Source organism: Callorhinus ursinus, unplaced genomic scaffold (assembly GCF_003265705.2).
Source record: "Callorhinus ursinus isolate GAN/ISIS: 27379988/994484 unplaced genomic scaffold, GSC_fseal_2.0 scaffold77, whole genome shotgun sequence".
Lineage (NCBI taxonomy): Eukaryota > Metazoa > Chordata > Mammalia > Carnivora > Otariidae > Callorhinus > Callorhinus ursinus.
This window is the reverse complement of record NW_027397139.1, coordinates 4,277,268-4,296,919: the sequence shown is the minus strand read 5'-3', so window position 1 is coordinate 4,296,919 and position 19,652 is coordinate 4,277,268.

The window sequence follows — 19,652 nt, the reverse complement described above, 5'->3', positions numbered from 1 at the left end:
CAGGAGACGGTCTCGGGCTGAGGCGCAAGAGGTAGAAATGCTGGCAAGTATCCAGGAGCCGCAGCCCAGCTGGCCCGACGGGGGTCAGGAGGGAGATGGCTCAGGAACCCGCAGCCCAGCTCAGGGCCGTCCCCTTGGGGCTGCCGGATGCAAAATGATGGAAAACGTGGCGGCGTCCAGCCGACTGGCAGACGCGGCTTGCGGGACTGTCCAGGGCGAAGACTCACAGGCAGCAATTTGCTGGATCGAGTATCTCATCTAAAAAAGCAGCTGCCCCCTGCCCCGTCAGCCAGGTCCCGAAAGCACCAGGGTTTGCACATTTCTCAGCCAGAGCTGCTGTGGGGGGCAGAACCGAGGGCGGATGTCGGCGCCCTGCAGGAGTGCCTTGGGCCATCCCTCCCTGACCCCTAGGGCAGGCCCGCAAGCGCGGTGACCACAGGCAGCCAGCACTTCTCAGCGGCTGCTGCTGCGGGAGGCTTTCTGCTATAGAACCTGTAATAGTCACACAGAGCCCAGAGCCATGAACGAAAGTCACGGCCCCACACCGGCGTTTCCTCTCCCGCGGGGAATGCATAATCAGAGCAAAACTGTGATCCTCAGCAACAATCAACCATCTGTTGCTCCTCCAGCCCATCCTCACTCGGGTGGGTCTGACAGGTATATGGTACGTTAGGGATCTGGCCACCCCGTGCCCCCCCGTGGGCCAGGCCATGTTCCTCTGCCTCAGGGCACCTGCATGCTTCATCCAACCCGGCGTGCGGGGCTGGAGGAGAGACGCCGGGTGCGTGGGCCCTGCTCGCCAGCAAGATGGATTTCAGTGCTGAATGGTGGTGGGGGTGCCTGGAAGGGGCTGTGTTCACACCCGGAGTGGTCCCTGTTGGCTGCAAAGTCCTGGGCAGGGGTGTCATGGCCCCCGCCTGGACCCCAGATCGCCCCACCTGGAGGACATCCTCCAGCCTGGCCAACCAGGGCTTTGGGAGGGCGGGAGTGTCCCCGATCCTGTTGAATGCCTTGGCTCCTGGGACAAATTCCCCTCTAAAGTGGTCCCTGAAGAGATGCCCTGGTGGCTCAGTTGTTAAGCATCTGCCTTCAGCTCAGGTCATGATCCCAGGGTCCTGGGTTCAAGCCCCACATCGGGCTCCCTGCTCGGTGGGAAGCCTGCTTCTCCCTCTCCCACTCCCCCTGCTTGTGTTCCCTCTCTCGCTGTGTCTGTCAAATAAATAAAATCTTTAAAAAAATAAAGTGGTCCCTGAAGTTTTCTTCAAAGCCAGGTGAAATTTACATAACAATCCTTGTAAAGTGACGATTCAGCGGCACTTAGTACATCCAGGAGGCCATGCCACAGGCACCTCTAGTTCCAGAACATTCCACCGCCCCAGAAGGAGAAGGAGAGCCGACTGCCTTAGCCGCCACTCCCCCTCCCGCTCCCCAGCCTGTGGCACCCACTAACCCACTTTCTGTCTCTGTGGCCTGGCCTGTTCCAGACATTTCACATCAGTGGAACCACACACTCTGTGCTTGTGAAGGGTTTCTTTGCATAAGTAGGTCCCAAATACTGCATGGCACATACTTACACTAAAGGTGATTTGTCGTTTATCTGAAATTCACGGTCTGCTCAGTGTCCCGGGTTCCTCCCCACCACAGTAGGCAGCCTGCCTGCTCCGAGGTTGGGGCTCTGCTCACTGTGGGGCCCTCCCGGCTCGGCTCGAGTCTGTGCCCTGGGGGCCTGGTCTCAGTTGCTGGAGACTGGGGGCCCTTCCTGGGGGGTTACTCTTGCTCTGCTGGACGTTATCTGGGAAGGTGCGGGCGTGAGCCTTGGCCGGCCGCATTCTCTGTGCACCGGCTGGGGTGGGGGGCGCTGCACCCGAAGACCCTGGCCTGTGGAAGGCTGGCCACCACCCGCGGGAGGAGCTCCCCAGTGGCTGTGGTGCAGAGAACACCTGTGTCCACAAAGTGCACACTCCTGGGAGAACCAGGCTCCTGGCCCACCCAGGATGGACCCAGGTACGCAAAGGGCATCAGAGAAACCTGCTTCCCAAATCGAATGCCCGGAGGTGAAAATGTAAACAGTCTCAAAATTGCTGGGTGACAGGGAGATGGACATCCACGTGCTGCCCGGGGCCTGGGACGCATCACTGTTGCCTGTGGCATGGGGCCACGACCCCCATGCCCAGCGTGCCATGGCCCCACGTGGCTAGTCACCTGCGAAGACAGGGCAGGGAGAAGCAGGTGGCTCATGGTTCTGGGAGACTAGTTGTCCAGTGTAAGCCCTCAGCTCTGTGACCACAGCATGTCCCAAAGTGACCCGTCAGCGGCCCCCAGGGACCAACAGGGCCCCCTGCTTCACAGGCCAAGGAATGCCATGCTTTTAAAGCCTCTTCTGATCTTTCGTGGTAAGTACTATTTTAAGTAACTCATTTTGAGGACAGTCTTATTTTCTGTGGGTACGGAAAAGCCGCACAGAGTCCCTGGCCAGCCGCGGGCCCGTGGGGGCACCCTCATTAGCACCTCTTCTCCAGCAGGGCACAGGTGTGACCGGATCCTGACTCCACTCACATGTCCTCAGTGACCCCTGGTGACCCTCTCTGTCCCAACCTGTCAGAATCCCACGCGACATCCCCTTAGGCCCCTCTGGGCTGGGACGGTTGCTTAGAGTTGCCTTGCGTTTTGTGATCTGGCCAGTTTGGAGGAGAGCTGGTCAGTGAGTTTACAGGCAGTCGCTCTCCTGGGGTCTGCAGTTTCCCTCACGGTCGGGCTGGATAACAGGTTTTGGGAGGAAGATCAACATATCATACATATTGAGGGTCCATGAAGCATTTTTCAAATTACAAAATTCTTAAAACGATGAAAATTTTTGAGGGAACAAAACTTAGAAAAAACAGTAAATATCCACTAAGCCAATTATACACCTATGCACACACACATACTTTTTTTGCATACGTATATATTTAAAGACTTGTATTTTAGAGAGAGCACACACGAGCAGGGGGAGGGGCGGAGGGAGAGGGAATCTCAAGCAGACTCCCCGATGAGCGCAGAGCCCCATGTGGGGCTCGATCTCATGACCCCGAGATCAGGACCTGAGCAGAATCCATGAGTCTGATACTCACCCGACTGTGCCACCCGGGCGCCCCTGCATACACGTTTTCAAAAATAAAATTTATACTTAAAAAAATGAAGACTGTATGTTTTTTCAGAAACTTCTTTGAGATATAATTCACATAGTATACATATACAATTCAATTGTTTTTAGGATGTTCTCTCATTTTTTGAGAACAGTGGTCGAGTGTGCCATTCGAACTGCCGTCCAGCGTGTGGTTCGGGGTGGGCGTTCCAGCCCGTCAGCCGGCGCCCAGCCCGGTCGCACGGCCCGTCTCTCGCGGGAACCGTGAGCACCTACCAGCAATGCAGCAGCACCCGTTCTGGCACTTAAAAGAGGTATTTGACAATGTGGGGTTGTCATTGCCGCTGACCCTCCCCAGCCGCCGTGAAGCTGGGGACCCCGGTACAGGGTCTCCCTCAGCAGGAACCAGCCCTGCGACGCCTTGACCTTGGACTTCTGGCTCTGGAGCCTGGAGAGGGTACATGACTGTGCTGTTTCGGCCACCAGGTCGGGGTACCTCGTGACGGCTGCCCTCGCTAACTAGCACAGGTTATTGATTTTTATTATTCTCGTAGAAGACAGACACGCTCCTGGGACCCAGTCAAACTCTCACCAAGTCAGAGCGAAAACCCCGGGCAGAGTGCACACTACCAACAGCTTGGGGTGCAGGAGCACACGGAGGTGGCTGGGACAGCACCCCACTGGGTCTGGGAGCCGGGCCCCGAGGATGCAGCTGTGCAGAGCCTCTGACCCCGGCCTGGCCCTCTGCAACCAGTGGAAGGCCCTTCACAGGAGCTAAAGAAAGAACATTCCTGCAAACCAGCCCTGGGAGGGAATGACCCACCACGGACACCACGTGACAGCGCAAACGCTGCTTGCCCCTTTACAAATGCCATGCACTGGCCCGACAGGTTCCCCAAAAGGAGAACTGAGCTCAGCTCCAAGAACCCAGCCTCTCTTGGGGGGCCTCTGAGGTCAGCCCGCCCCTGCCCCCCTTGCAGGGGTGGTGGTGTGGTTGGACACGCGGCCGCCGGCACATGGCCCTTCACACTCACTTCCCCACGGCTTCCCTTCGGCCGTCCTCACTCCTCCAAAGCCCTTTCTCAAAGCCACATTCGCTTTTCTTGTTGCTTTGGGTTAATGCTGAGTCTTACAGTGGTTTTCCACGGAGGGAGAATCGTGAAGACAGGAGAGCGCGGTCCCGTGTCCCCTGCGCCCAGTCTCCCCTGTTCCTGATGCCTGGCATTACTGGTGCGCTTGTCACGGTTAACAAGTCAGTATCGATGACATCCCGGTGTCCTATCTCCTCTCCTCCTGACGGGGGCCCATGCGGCACTCAGTGCTCGGATCTCCTTCGGCTCCTCTGGGCTCAGACAGCTTCTCAGCCTTTCTTGATTTTGGTGCCCTGGGCAGCCGTGCGGAGGACCAGTGGGGAGTTCTGTAGAATGCCCCTCTGCTGGGGCTCAGCGGGTATTTCCCTCGTGGTTACACTGGGGAGGGGGCTTTGGGGGGGATCCTTGGTCCACACCTGTTTCTGTGGGTTCTTCTGGGAACTTCCCGGGGCACCCAAGCGGCTTGGCTGGATTTAGGTCCTGGGGTGTGTGAGGACACACCCAGCACTTCTGCTGATAATGGAGGCTCTTTGGTTTTCTAAAGTTATTCGGTTTTGGAGCTTTGTGCTTTACTCATATTTATGACCTTTAAAAATCAAAGGATATCGCCCCCGTGTCTGTAATCCTAAATGAAATGTCTACTTTGCCCTGGTTTTCAACTTCAAATAAAGGGAATCATACTCCAAAAAAACAAAGGAAAACCTCAGATCTCAGAATCTAAAAACAAAAAGTAACATCTTTGTGTCCTTAAACATACACTCAAATGTTCTGGTCATTCATATAGAGACTTTTAAATGTATGTCCTTTCTGAAATTTCAGAAGTAAATACTTTCAACAGCTGGTGGCTTCTCTCAAGGACGATTTTTTTTTTTTTTTAGGACCTTTTAAAAAGAAACTATGTTCTTTTTAGCTGGAAAAGGCAGGACATCTGCCGAGACCCCTTAGTGGAGATGTGCCCAAAGCAGTGGTGCTCCGGGGGCAGTCTTGCTGCAGGGACAGAATCTGGCACAGCTGTGGTCATCGGGACCACGGAGGGGTGGGGGCCCGGGACTCTGAATGGCAGCACTGTGAGGCCGACTGAGCGTCCCCCGTGTGCATCTGCACCCAGATTTCCCCTTTTTATAAAAATACTCATTGGATTAGGGGCCCCCCATGCTCCAGCAGGACTTCATCTGAGCTAATTACACCCTATTCCCAAACAGAGTCCCATTCTGAGGTCTAGGAGTCCAACCTCTGAACTCAGAGGTCTCAGCTGGAGCCCCAAACCCACTGTCTCTTGGTGTGGCCGGCCCTGCCCCTGTGCCCAGCTCGTCTTCTGGGTCAAGGTCTTTCAGAGCCCAGTCCTATCTCCCGGTGCATCTCTGGGTGAGGACCACTCACTTCGGGAGGAGGGTACAAGGCTAAAAGGCTTCCTTCCAATTCACCACCTCCAGCCCGGGAACAGTACTGTGCCAAGAGCCAGGAAGGACCCGGAGTTCTTGGAGGGCACAGTCCTGCCATGACCTAGGCCTGGTGCCTGCTACCTGTCCTGTCTCCCCCTCCCCCCACCCCGGGACCGAGACAGCTCCTTCAGGGAGCCCCCCCACTGCTGCCTGATGCTTTGCAATTCCCAGGCCCCCCAAATGAGCGTGGGGTGTGGCAGCTGCAGGACCCCCTGGACCCGGGGTGCCGCGAGCTCAGGGGGACCTCGTTTTAAGCCATGGCCCCCTCAGCTGTCACTTCCTCTCACCCGGACTGTGGGTTCCATTAAGTCTGCATTTCAGGACAAACAGCATTTTCCCGATGCTTCCGGAAACTTTGTTTGTCTAGTAGAAAGGAACACCCTCCTTTCTTCTAACAAGGACACAGGAAGTCTGTCTCCCGTGTAGCAGACTCTGGCCTTGACACGGGTTTGCAGGAACACAATGTTCGGGGCGCCTGGGAGGCTCAGTCGTTAAGCGTCTGCCTTCGGCTCAGGTCATGGTCCCAGGGTCCTAGGACCGAGCCCCGCATCGGGCTCCCTGCTCGGCGGGAAGCCTGCTTCTCCCTCTCCCGCTCCCCCTGCTTGTGCTCCCTCTCGCAGTCTCTGTCAAATAAATAAAATCTTTAAAAGAAAGAAACACAATGTTCTGTGGATTGGGTTTTTTTTATTATTTTTTTTTAGTAATCGCTACACCCAAGGTGGGGCTCGAACTCAGGACCCTGAGTTCAAGAGTCGCACCCCCTTCCCCGTCCCAACAGAGCCAGTCAGGCGCCTCCTGTGGGGTTTTTAAATACATCGCAGGCTTCTGTCCCTGATGAGTGGGGGGCCCCATCAGTGAACCACAGCCTGTCCTCTGGGCTTGTCACTTGCTGTGTCTGGGCAGAGGCCAACGTTCTGGGAATAGTTTGGCTGGGAGGGGTCTCTGGCCGGGTAGCCAGGGCTGCTCCAAGTCCTCCCCAGCCCCTCAGACAGGAGTTCGCTGGCACCTGAATGGGCTGTGTACAGGGGGACACAGAACGGGGCAGCTCTCCAAATGGGAAAGACTTGCCGGCCTCACCTCACTCCCTGCCCTGCCGTGGGTGGTGCCAAAGCCTTCCACGTGGTGCTGTGGTCTCACCGGTGCCTGTTCACCTCTGTCCACAGTGCAGCCCTGCCAGTCTGGGCAGGGGACGGATTTCTGGAACACTTATCTTGTTTTTCTTTTTTAATATTTTATTCATTTATTTGTCAGAGAGAGAGCGCACAAGCAGGCAGACAGGCGGGCACTGGGAGAGGGAGAAGCAGGCTCCCTGCCGAGCAGGGAGCCCGATGCGGGGCTCGATCCCAGGACCCTGGGACCGTGACCTGAGCCGAGGAGACGCCCAACGACTGAGCCACCCAGGCGCCCCTCTTATCTTGGTTTTTTAAGTGTATTTTTAAATGTTTTATTTTGAAAGTTACCGAAAGGCACAGAGAAACATACGGCGAGGTCCAGTGCACACTTGACGTGCACCCTGTCCAGTCAGGTCATAGGATGCCACCTTCCATCCCGAGACAGTCGGGAGCCGCCTCTGCCGCGCGTGCTCGGGGGACAAGGCAAACTCCTTTTTTTTTTTTTTTTAAGATTTTATTTATTTATTTGAGAGAGAGAGAGAATGAGAGACAGAGAGCACGAGAGGGAGGAGGGTCAGAGGGAGAAGCAGACTCCCCGCTGAGCAGGGAGCCCGATGCGGGACTCGATCCCGGGACTCCAGGATCATGACCTGAGCCGGAGGCAGCTGCTCAACCAACTGAGCCACCCAGGCGCCCAACAAGGCAAACTCCTGAACCAGCACACAGCGTCAGCCCAGCTATGACTTGGGGTGCGGCAAATGTACGCTGCGTCCCCAGAGAGCTTTACTTCCATTATTTTTTCTGGCGTTTCCCTTGATGCCTTATGTTCTGATGTATCGTGCTGCTGAAAGCAGGTGTCAGAGTCTAGGGTTTTCCTACAACCAAGAAAGAGAGGGAGTGTGCACGGAAACATCTCCGGCCATGCTGTACCAGGAGAGAGGATGAGAGCCGGTGAGCGGTGATATGCAGGTAACCCAGCAGCCAGCCAGAGCGTCCGATTCCCATCCAACACCCTAACACGGATGGAGGACCCCAAATGACGGGATGGATGTTCAGCCAACAGACCCTATGGTGGCTGTACCCACAGCACATGGGGGACTGCAGACACCTCCTTTCTCTTCCTGACATTCTCGTTGTCATTTTGGAAATTTCAGTTTCTTCACCTTCTGTCACTCTAATGCAGAGTTATGTGGTTCTAAGATTTATTTTGGAGAGAGTGCGCACACACGTGCCCAAGCGGTGGGGGGCAGAGGCAGAGGGAGCAGCAGACTCTCCGCTGAGCGCAGAGCCAGACATAGGGCTCTCCATCCCAGGACCCCAAGATCACAATCTGAGCCAAAACCAAGAGTCAGAGGCTCAACCCACTGCACCACCCGGGCACCCCTGGGGTTACGGTTTTTAGACATTTTTATTGATCAGTTTCACATTCTGAGAATGCAATTCTGGACGATAAGGAGACCAACACTCCTGACCAGGCACCGCACTTCATTTAGGAAGACTGTAGAGTGAATTCATCTGGTTCTTATTAAAAGAACCGAAAAGCCTAATACACTAGAGTTTGTAACAAAGGCTGTGCCAACGATAAACCAGGAGTCACGTCAAATAAACGCTTGCGGTTCTGATTTCTGGCCCGACCTGCGCTGGAGCTGCCCCGCGGAGGCGACAGGCAGAAGCACGTGAGAAGTAGAGCCCAAGTTTCCAAACTGCTCCTGCGGGTGGGGGTGGTGCATTTGGGCGCTTGCCAGGGACAGAGTCTCCGTGCAGGGAACGTTCTGGAGACGGCAGGTGGGGGTGGCCACGAGACCGTGTGAGTGTGCTTCATGCCGCGGAGCCGCGTGCTTAGAGACGGTTACAACAGGTCATTCTGTGTTACACGTATTTTGCCACCACGTTTAAAAATCGCCCTGTGTGAGAATGAGCATGGAAACCCCCGATTCCCTGGAGCGCACTCCGAATTGGAACTGCAGACAGAAGCGCACCTGGTGGCAGGGTGGAGGCGCTGGTCAAGGCCATCAGGTCCAGCCCGGGGGCAGTCCATGCTCTACGGACTCTGCACCGAGCTGCTGGCCGCGAGCCGGAGCCCAGGAGCGGCAGCTGAGGCTCGGGGCACTTAGGGAGGCAGACTCCCCTCTCGGGGATGGAAGGCGCCGCAGGGATCCTGCAGGAGGGCTGCGTGGCGTGGGCTGCCGCTGCACGCGGGCGAGCCCCGCACAACCTGCCGACTTGTCCAACCACATGCCGCACGCCTGCAGTGGACGTCGCACCCCGCACCTGCTCTGCTCCAGTCACTCACACACTCACACACACAGGAAAATCCTCATTTCCACTCAGTGTCTTGGGTGGAGACGAAACAGGGCGGGGAGACCCTGAGGAATCTGGGGTCTGGGTGCCAGAGGAGCAGTGTGGCCGCTGGGTTGGGGGCTGGCCACCGTGTCCCTGCGACCGTCTGGGAACAATGTGGGACAACATGATGGAGGACCTTGAAGAAAACCAATAAAAGCAGCTGCAGATTACCCGTCTGGGAGAACGAGGAAACAGAAAAGAGGGAGGAAACAAATCTCCCCAGCGGCACTTGTTTGAAATGCAGATGACACTGCACAGCCTGCCCTGAAATGCCTAATAGTGGAAATGAAAGGCTTTTTTAAAAAAATCAAAGGCAAACAGGATGGGAACTCAACGGGGCCTAATCCTTGACTCTTTGTTGAAGAGACACTGCAGCGCAGCACGCCCTTCCCTGGTCTGGGAATGCAGGTGTCTCGCTGGAGAGAGAACGCGGCTGCGGGAGAGCCACTGAGGGGGCGGCAGCGGGGTCATGTTCCTGATGGGGCGTCTGTCGCCCTCCGACCCCAACACAGAACACGTCAGGAAACATCCCACACGGCGTGGAAAATGCCTGGCTTGTAGGAATGGGGTTTAAAATTTTTTTCTTAATGTTGTATGATACACATAGCGTCTCTAAGCGCACAGCTCAGCGGCGAGAAGCCTACTCACACGGCCCTGCAGCCACCCCCACCCTCCGTCTCCAGAACGTTCCGTCTCCCCCCACGGAGACTCTGTCCCCACGAAGCACGGACTCACCACCCCCTGCCCCCGCCCCGGCTCCCACCCTCTCCTCTCTGTCTGAGGGGACGGGACTCCTCTGGGGACCTCCTGGGAGTGGGGTCCTCGGGGTCCCTCCACGTCGTGGCAGGCGTCAGGGTCCCTTCCTTCCTGAGGCTGCAGCGTGTTCCGGCGTGGGGATGGACCATGCCGTGTGTACCCCTCATCTGTGGGTGGACACTGGGGGGCTTCCACCTTCTGTCTACTGTAAATACTCCTGCTGCAAACGCGGTGTGCAGATTATCTTTTTGATATTTCAATGCTTTCAGTGTTTTTGGGTAGATACCCAGAGTGGGACTGCCGGGTCATATGATCCTTCTATTTTTAACTTTTTGAGGAACTGCCAGACGTGTTTCCACAGCAGCTGCACCATTCTCCCTCCACGCCCACAGCTCGGCCAGCAGCCAGGTCTGGCGGGGGGTAATTCCAGGACAGGCACACGTGTGGCAGGGGCACCAGGCACCGAGTCGTGGTGGCGGCGGGGGCACAAATATAAGCTGGTATCCGTTACCCAAGGCTGCTGTCTCTGCCTGCTCAGCCTGCCGTCACGAAATACCACGCTGGGGGAGCTAGACACTTCTCTCCCAGCTCTGGAAACCGGAAGTCTGAGGTCAAGGTGCTGGCGGGGCTGGTTTCCCCTCATTGTGTAGACAGCCCTCTGGTCTCCTGTGTCCTCACCTCTTCTTACAAGGACACCAGTCCTCCTGGGTCAGCACCCACCCTCGTGACTTCATTCTAACGTAATGATCTCTCTAAAGACCCTGTATCCACATGCAGTCACATCCTGAGGATCAGGACTCCAACATTCGGATCTGGAGAGGACACAATTCAGCCCGGAACGGCGGCGGGAACAAGTTAACTGCATGCTGGGTGATTAAAACACAGGTGTTTTTTTCCTAAGATTTTATTTATTCATTTGTCAGCGAGAGAGAGAGACCACAAGCAGGGGGGAAGAGCAGGCTCCTTGCTCAGGAGCACGATCTAGGATTCGATCCCAGGACCCCAGGATCATGACCCAAGCCAAAGGCAGACGCCCAAATGACTGAGCCGCCCAGGCGCCCCATAGAGATTCGTATCTCACAGCTCTAGAGGTCAGAAGGCCCCAATCATGTTCATTGGGTCAAAATCGCCGGGCCACTCTCTCTGGAGGCTCCAGGGAGGGTCCCTCCGGCCTCTTCTGGCTCCTGGGGGCCCCAGGGGTCCCTTGGCTTGTGGCTGCATCCCTCCAGTCTCTGCCTCCAGCTTCACGTGGCTTCTCCTTTACGTGTGCGTCAAATCCGCGCCCCCCAAATCAGGGCCCCTGCGATGACACCGGGACTCAGATAATCCTGGATCATCTCCCGTCAAGGTCCTTAACTTAATCATATCTTAAAATGCCTTTTCTGCTGGACAACGTTCATAGGTTCCAGGAATTAGGATATGGGTGTCTTTCTGTGGCCATTTTAGCTTATCACACCACACCCGGGACCGTTACTCGGCTTTGAAAAGCAGTGGAGCGTCCACACGCGCGGCCCCGGGGACGGACCCCGAGCCCACGACCCTCAGGGAGGGAACCAGACACGGAAGGCCACACGGGGTGAGAGTCCACACGGGTGACACGTCCAGAGCAGGCTCATCCGCGGACGGGAAGGGGGCTCGTGGGGGCCGGGGAACAGGTTGAGGGGGCGGTGAGTGCTACTGGGGACAGGGCTTCTTTTGGGGTGATGGAATGTTCTGGAACTAGACAGAGGTAGTGATTGCAAACATTGTGAATAAGTATCACTGGATTGCACACTTTATTACTTTTTAATTTTTTAATTTATTCGAGACACAGAGATACAGAGCGAGCACGAGCAGGGGAGAGGCAGAGGGAGAGGGAAAGCACGCTCCCCGATGAGCCAGGAGCCCGATGTGGGACTCGATCCCAGGACCACGACCTGAGCCGAAGGCAGATGCTTAACCATCTGAGCCACCCAGGCGCCCCTGAATTGCACACTTTAAATGGGTACGTTGTACGCAAATTTTTACAGCACAAAACCACAATAAAATTAGTTTTAAATGTTTGATTAAAAAGGGCAACCAACATGTTTTTAAAAATATTTTATTTATTTTGAGAGAGAGCGAGCGAGCACATGTGAGTGGGGGCAGGGGCAGAGGGAGAGGAAGAGAGAGAATCTCAAGCAGACTCCCCGCTGAGCAGGGAGCCCTGCATGGGGCTCAATCTCAGGACTCAGATCATGATCTGAGCTGAAATCAAGAGTCGGATGCTCAACCAACTGAGCCACCCAGACGCCCGCCCCATCATGTTTTAAAATCTGTATCTCATAACCAATTTTCCTGTTTCTGGAGGCTTCTGTACACACTCATACACACACTGTTGAAAGCATCCCCGTTATTCAAGACAAGACTCCAACTGCTACAAACCAAAGGTTCTTGCAGAAATAGGAAAATCAATATTATGTTCCTAGAAGTTCCATTTGCCCCTTTGGAGAAAAGTCTATAAATCCAATTATTAAACAGGGTTGCCAGATTTACCAAATAAAAATACAGAACACCCAGTTATCATTGAAATTTATATATATGACATATATTTTTAGGATGTTAATGGTTAACCTGACTAAATGATTAACTGTATGTTAATGTATCTAACGAGCATTTACTACATATATAACATGTACCCCATAATCTACACCTAATGTATACCTAATAATTTAATCCTGTATTTCACCTGGCAAATGGTAATGTGTAAGATTGCTGCTCACAGCACTGACCACAGGTGACATGGTGAGGAACTTGTTAAGTGTGATGTTTTTATGGGTTGAATGTGTCTCCCAAAGTTACGCTGAAGTCCTAACACTCAGGAACTCGTGACTGGGGCCTTATTGGGAAACAGGGTCTTTGTAGACGTAAGTTAGTAGTTAAGATGAGGTCATACTGGATCGGAATGGACCTAGACCCAACGAGCAGTGTGCTTATAAGATGAAGGGAATTTGGACACAGACGCACAGAGAAAAGACTGCATCCATAAACCGAGAGATTCCAAGGCCACGAGAGGCTGGAAGAGGCAAGAAGGATGCTCCCCAGGAGCCTCCAGAGGGAGCATGGCCCTGTGACACCTTCAGTTTGGATTTTTGGTTTCCCTAACTAGGAGACAGTAAATTTCTGTTTGTAGTACTTTGTTACACAACAGCCCTAAAAAAGTAATAGAGATATGATCTATGCTCTGTGCAGAAACTCCCGCCGGGCACCCCAAGCTGCCCCGTCCACATTTCATCTTGATTTGTTAATCCTGGGCACATGCCGAAGGACAGCCCCTCTGGACCACACCAGGTCAGGAGCCCTGTGGGGAAGAACCTCGGACGTGCTAAATGCAAACGGCCAAAATCAGATTCAGCACGCCAGGAGAGATGAAGGACAAAGATGGGGCTTCTCCCTCCTCCCACAGTGGCCCACCACCCAAAGGGAAGTCCTGATGGGCAGCAGGAAGTTCTGGAGAAGAAAGCCTCGTGCTGTCAGGGCTGTCTTTTCTTTCATTTTTTCACACACCAGGCAGTGAGCCCATACTGGGTGCAAGGGCCAAGCTTGTCCCGAGGATATCCCAGGGCGCAAGCTGACCCATTCGAGGCTACCTCCAGGAATGATGGCAGGGATGCAATTAGTCTATGGCCATGGACCTCATCCGGGGGACCCTGCCCGCAGGGGACACTGGGCAACGTCCGAGGATGTCTGTGGTTGACATGACCAGGGGCGCTCCTGGCATCGAGTGGGTGGGGACTAGGGATGCTGCTCAAGCCTCCATGGTGCCCAGGAAGGCCGTAAATGGCAGCACTACCGAGGAGAGGCTGGGGCACGAAAGCCCGTCAGTGCCACGACTGGGATCAGTGCTGTGAAGCGGGGCATACGGCTTCTTCACAGCTGTCAGCAAAGCCACAGACAGGCCCACAGGACAGCTGATGGTGGGCAGCCCGCTGGGAAGGGGTACATAGCAGTCAGTCCAGCAGCCTGGAGGGAGCCAGTCCCACATCAGGGAGGCATAACATAGGTGGTTTTAAAATGCTTTACTTCTTCGGTCACCTTTTTCTAAAAACCATGCCAGAGGTAACGCAGGCCCAAGGTAACCCATCAAAACTCAGGATCACGATGGAGTGCCGGCCATGGCCTCCTCCGGGACTGCCCTGCACCCACCAGGCGGCCAGCGCCAGCACAGCCCTGTGGCTGGGTCAACACGCTGGGCCTTGGCAGCATGAGCAGCTCAGGGCTAGGGCTGCTGTAACCGGGAGCGCGGTCTCCGCGGCACCCTGCACGCGCCTTCCAGTCCTTGTCCACACTGAGCTCTCGGTGGACCGCACACCGTGCCACTGGCTGGCAGCTTGTCCTCTGCTTCAGCCGAGCAGCCCCAGCTCAGGGAGGGTGCGGCCAACTCCTGTTCTGCAGCACAGGGCCCCCGGATGGGGTGCTGCTGGGTGCCGTGATGTCCACAGGCTCTGCCTTCTCCACCGACCTCAGGCAGCCCCTCCTCTCCCTCTCCTCTCAAATGGTGGCAATCTCCTCCTGCTGGGAAGCTTAGCGGCTTCTCTGTGCACCCTCTCACCTCACGTCGTAAGGGCTGCCCTGACCGGTCCCTAGTACTAATTAAGGTATTCTCCTAAACAAGCCCACCTGCGTCTCTAAAGTATGTTCTGGTGTCAGCTGGTAAAACTAATTCTTCTCCAACCTGTACAGTACAATAACGAATGATAGGCCATCTCCCACTGGCAGGAGGTCAGTGTCCAGGTGAAAACAAGTATGCAGACAAATAATTACATTACAGCGTAAATCAGCGACACTACGCGATATAACAAACACCCTGCGGCTCAGAGTCTGTAAACAACAAAGGTTTATTTCTCTCACCCGCTACGGGGAGTGCGTTGACTAGTGTCCCCCCCCAAATTCACGTCCACCGAGAACCTCAGAACCTCATGAATAGGGTCTTTGCTGAAACTAAGGAGATTATAATGGAGTAGGGTGGGCCCTAACTCCAATGACTGGTGTCCTTATAAAGAGAGACAGGGGGGCGTCCGGGTGGCTCGGTCGTTAAGCGTCTGCTTTCAGCTCAGGTCATGATCCCAGGGTCCTGGGATCGAGCCCCGCATCGGGCTCCCTGCTCTCTGCTTCTCCCTCTCCCACTCCCCCTGCTTGTGTTCCCTCTCTCGCGGTGCCTCTGTCAGATAAATAAATAGATGATCTTTTTAAAAAAAGGGAGACAGGGACACAAGGGAGGGAAGGAGTCCACGTGAAGACGGAGGCGGACTGCCAGAGCCCCCAGGAGCCGGGAGACAGATGTGGGACTGCCGCTCCCTCAGAGCCCCTGAGGGAACCAGTTCTGCCTATGCCTGGATCTCCGACTTCTCCAAAAGCACAAGATCATAAATAACTATTGTTTTAAGGCACCAGATGACACTGTTTTGTTATAGCAGCTAAAGAAACTCCTACACCAGTCATCCACTATGGTCGGTGGGGCTCAACTGTGTCACCATCCTCCTTGTTCTTGGGCCTGGCCAGGGCGGAGGGGGTGGGGGGCAGCCAGCACCCAGAGCAGAACCGGCTCCTGGGGCAAGCAGAAAGGGGAGGAGGAGGGCAAACGCTCATGGCCACAGTGCTCTGCTCACGTTTCTCCCGCTGGCAGCCGTGTGCCACAGCCATGCCTGCGTTGACAGGGGCAGGAAGTGCGAGTCACCCTGTGCAACGTGTCAGGAGGGAGAACGAAACAGACAGGAACCCCACCAGTGACCACCACGCCGTAGGTACAGACCGGCTGTGGGCTCCCAGGGAGGGTTCCCTGAAGCAGCTGAACCTTGACCTGGGCCTCTGGAGGTGGCCAGGGAGACCACGGAAACAACAATCGAGGAAGGCGGGAGAGGGAGCTTGGGAACTCCACCATGGCGGATGGAGGAACGCCATCTGTCTTCTACTGCAATGTGTAACTGATCACAAACTTAGAGGCTTAAAACAACGCTCATCTGAAAGTTTCTGTGGGTCGGGAGCCCGGGGAACACAGGGCTGGGTGTTCTGCTCAGGGTCTCTGCGGTGGCGTTCCAGGGGTTGGCTGGGCCTGTGCTGCCCTGAGGGAGGCGGGGCCCCTTCCAAGCTCACAGGGCTGTTGGCACAATTCCTTCCGGGCCGCTGCATACCTTGCAGTGTCCTGCTTCTCCATGGACACAGGAGAGTCCCTCTGACCTCAGGAGGACCCCCAGTCCCTCTTCTAAAGGGCTCCACAGATTAGGTCAGGCCCACCAAAATAATCTCCTTTTTCATTAACTAAAGATCAACTGATTTTCTTTTTAAAGATTATATTTATTTATTTGACAGAGACAGAGCACAAGCACGGGGGGCAGCAGAGGGAGAGGGAGAAGCAGGCTCTCCGCTGAGCAGGGAGCCTGATGTGGGGCTTGATCCCAGGACCCCGGGATCATGAGCCGAGTCAAAGGCAGATGCTTAACCTACTGAGCCACTCAGGCGCCCCTAAAAGTCAACTGATTAAAGGGCCTTAACTCCATCCAGAAAATCCTTTCACCTCCACCATAAAACATATAATCAGAGATGTGACACCCATCACACTGCAAATTCTACTCACACTCAAGGGGAGGGGATGACACAAGGTCGTGAGCCACTGGGGACTGTCTTAGTGTCCTGCCTGTCACACCATCACAGACACAGAGGGGTGACAGCGTGGGCCAGGAGCAGCCCACAGGAGGCAGGTAAGAGAAGAGCTCACTCACGGTGGGGCTGCTGGTACCTAGGTCTAGGCAGGAGAGGCCTAGGATGTGTGGGTGCCTTTCTCTTTGGGGTTTCTTCTCAGCCCCCCAGAGTCACAGATGCAGCCTTCCCTCTATTTTACATGCTACGGAGATAAGGGTCCTGAGTGCCACAGACTCTGCTCTGGTCTACGTGGGGCTTCCTGGCACAGTCCACTGGGCAGCCCCACAGGGACGCATCTGCCCACTTGATCACTCACTCAGTCACTCAATCCTGGACTGCACTCCAAGGCTCCAGGCCCCCCAAACACTGGAGGGAAGGCCAGGCTTCTCCCCCAGGCTGGGTGGGGAACAAGACAAACCAGCCTTCTCTACCACTGTGACTACAGGCAAGAGGCAGCAGGATCACAGGGGAGATACCCAATGCAGTCTCCCCTAATTCACAGCGGGTAAACTGAGGCGGAGGCGACGTGCCCAAGGAGCACGTCTTCTGTCCACCCCACAGCACCTGCCTCCCTGATATTAACTGCTCTGTGCCCACCAGGGCCCCAGCTGTGGGGTGCCAGGCAGCCTACAAGACACTCACAGGCAAGGGCCTGGTGAATCCTCTCAACCACCCCTGGGTTGAAATGCGGACAGGCTCCAATGAGGGTTTGCTAGCTGTCCTCAGATGTCCCTTCTCCTCCGCGAACCTCCCTTACGATGGGGCAAGTGGCTCCTAGAACAGAGACAACTTTCCTGGCCCGCCTGCAGCTGTATGGGTGTGCTTGAATCTGGGAACACAGGGCAGACGTGGCGTGCCAGCGTCTAGCTCATACCCTCCACTCCTTGGTCCCGTGGGCTAGATGGGGACGATGTCCACAGTCTGATCCCTGGAAACTACGTATACATAGGGTTGACAGTAGGGACCTTAAAAGAGGGAGATTATCCGGCACATGCACCGCATGGAACACTACTCAAGACAAAAAGGAAGAACTCCTAATACATGGGAGAGTTTGAATGCCTCTCCGGAGTACTGTGCTGAGTGAGAAGAGGTCTCCAAAGGTCATGTGCTGTATGGTTGCATTTACAGAGCATTCACAGGGAATTAGAGACATGGAGAACAGATCTGCGGTGCCCAGGGACGAGGGATGGCAGTGGGGCGCCTGTGGGGGTCTGTCGGGGCAGCTGGAGGGAGATCTCTGTGGCTATGGGAAGGTCCTGTGTCTTGACTAGGGTGGTGGGTACACAAATCTATGCATCATACAACGGCTCAGAGCTCCACACACCACTTTATCATCTCAGTGTCCTGGTTGTGATATCGTATTACAGATAAACAAGATACAACCACAGGGGGAAATGGAGTGACAGGTACAAGGTTCCTCTCTGGACTACTTCTGCAAACTTCTGTGAATTTGTAATTATTATAAAATAATAAATTAGAAACAAAACCAAAAACACACCTAAGCCTGAGGAACTCCCTCTGCTTCCCTAACCCTTGTTCTTAGCCTCACTAGGCATCACTTACTTTCTCTTACAAGTAGGACCTTCCACCACCCCAGGACCTTTGCATGGCCCCTAAGCTCTGAACACTCTCCCCCAGTCCCCAGGCCATTCAGACATCAGGATTTCAGGCTAAATGTCATTTCCACGAACTCCTCCACCCCTGACCACAAACAAAATTATCTGTTACTCTCTTGGTTTCCTGAACTTCTCCTGTATTAGCTTTATCAATATTTCATGGGGCTTTGGAGCTACTTTCCTATCAAATCTCAGTTCTAGGGGCACCTGGGTGGCTCAGTGAAGCACCTGCCTTCAGCTCAGGTCATGCATGATCCCAAGGGCCTGGGATGGAGCCTAGAGTCAGTCTGGCTCCCTGCTCAGCGGGCAGTCTGCTTCTCCCTCTACCGCCCCCCCCCCCATGCTCTGTCTTCCTGGAATAAATAACAAATCTTAAAAATAAAATCTCAGCTCCGCTTTGGACAAATGAGTCAACCTTCTTCTCTGTGGGTTTCCTCGCCTGTAAAATGGGTTGTGCTCTTGGGAACCTTCAGCAGCCAAGTCAGAAGCCGGCGACGCTGCTGGAGCAAGCGCGTGCAGCGACCCCACGACTCCACGGAGGGCGGAGAAGCACCAGCCCCCCGCGCCAGCGGACCCTGCAGCTGAAGCCAGCACACACGGGACTGCTAGGGAGCACCGGCAGCACCAGGCTGAAGCCAGGTCAGGCTGCAGGACGCAGGAAGCGTTTGGCTAACAGGCTTTGCGTTGTTGTAACCAAAATAACGGAGTAATTAGGTCCCGGCCTTGTACGGTTCCTGCGCTAATCGAGGCTGGGTAGTGTAAAGCGCTGGGACGCTGCTGTTACCACTCGACCCGTCTTCTCCCTCAGACTGAGCTCCCCGAGGGCCACTGTCCTCAGCACGGCACGCCCTCAAATGCTTGCGGACCATCCCAAACCCCGAGACGCGCAGCTGCGCCAAAGGCTCCGCTGCGGAAGGACAGGCACAACCGCCAAGAGAGCAGCCTTTAACAAGACACCCCCTTCTGGAAACCAGTCCAGGCTGAACCACCCCCGGCCCACGAGCGCCTCTAGGAGGGGCTCCGTCGGCTCGCAGCCAAGCGGGTCTGCGCTGCTGCAAACTCGGGGGACTCGAGTCTGCCCGCGGCGTACGGGACCGGTCTCGGGGCAACCGGACGGAGGGGAGGCTGCGGGGCTGGGGCTCCGACCGCCCGAGGGCCCGGCGGGGGGGCGGACGAGGTCAAGCTGCCCGTTCATGCGGAGGGCCAGGCGGGGCTGCTTCCGCCGCCGGTAACCATGACGACGGCAGCCAACGGCCAAACCCACACACAGCCCGAGAGCGAGTCGGTCCGAACCAGCGCTGAACCCGCGTTCTGCAAACCCGCCTCCGAACTCTGACTCCAGCACCGTCTGAGTCCATCCCACTCCCCGAGCAGGGCCCCAGGGGGACCTCAGCGGGCACCGTGCCCAGGCCCAGAGCCGCGGGCACCGCCGACACCCGCAGGCGGGCGCAGCTCGCAGCGCGGGGCCTGCTCTCCCGCCCCCGCTTTCCCAGGGCGTCAGCTCCGCCCCC